The following is a 1195-nucleotide window of genomic DNA, read 5'->3' as shown; positions in this document are numbered from 1 at the left end:
TTCTCCCTTACTAGGTTTGTTATTAAGGCTTAAAAGGTATTGGAAGTTTTGGTGGGGACTAAATGTTATGTGGTAAAAGATCAACCGGACCTATTATGATACTACAACGTGCATGTTATTAGTGAAACAGTCTATATGTGATTTTTGATTTGGAGAGAGCTATCTTTTATCGTTTTCCTTTTGATAAAGATAGTGGGTTTGGATGCATGGCTTATAAAGATAGTATTTTGACATTAAGCATAGTTCAAGTTTGGTTTGAATTGTGTTTGTCAGCCAAGTGCTAATGGACTAGGAAAGCTAAGGTATAAAATATATTAATATGTAGGCTAATTTTTTTAACACATTCAATAGGTTTTAATTTTATTATTATTTTTTTTATGATTAATAATAACTGCTTCAATAGTTTTCTGTTGCTAATGGACTAGGAAAGAATATTCAATGATTTTTTTTAAGAATAAATCATATTGTTCTTATGCAAAGTAATTTTGAGGATATTATTGGCTTCAAGGCTCTTTATTGTATGCATTTTCTTATGAGACATTTTGGCTCTATCTTTGTATTCAATATTGAAGTTAAGGTAGTTAGATGTATAGTTGAGTGATCTAGGGAGGTGGATGAAAATTGTGAGTGAATAAGATTTGTGGCAGATTCTTTCAAACATTGTGCTTTCAATTGGAGTGACTAATTGGTTGCTATAAATAGAGCTCAACTTGGACATTGATGTTGAAATATGTTTGTAGAATTTCATCTTATTTGAGTTTTTTATGTTTCTCTTTTTTTAGATAATGATTCAAAATAGTTGTTTTTTCAAGTAATTTCTATTTGAAACTGAGCTAAACTACATATAGTTTTGACAATGTTTTATAGAAAGAGAATGATTGAAACTTTACTTTTAGTTTTAATATAGAGCTATATTCCATTTGCAATGAGATGTTGACTCCAATTCCATTGATGATTTACAAAAGTCCCCTGTCTATACCTATTATCAATAAGTTATTTATGAAATGTTTTCCACATTGTTATTTGACCCGTTGACAATAGATTAATAGTTTTGTACATGAGCTGTGATGCCACTTAGATTGATTACTTGAGGAACAAATTAGTCTCTTATTGGTTCTTTTAGTTTTTTTTTTTTTTTTTTTTACCATGTGGTTGATTAATTATTATTTTTATTTAACTAGCCCGTGCATCGCAC

This window comes from Quercus lobata, chromosome 4 (genome assembly GCF_001633185.2).
Source record: "Quercus lobata isolate SW786 chromosome 4, ValleyOak3.0 Primary Assembly, whole genome shotgun sequence".
In the NCBI taxonomy this organism is placed as follows: domain Eukaryota; kingdom Viridiplantae; phylum Streptophyta; class Magnoliopsida; order Fagales; family Fagaceae; genus Quercus; species Quercus lobata.
The sequence above is the reverse complement of the archived record's forward strand: the minus strand, read 5'-3'. Positions refer to the sequence as shown.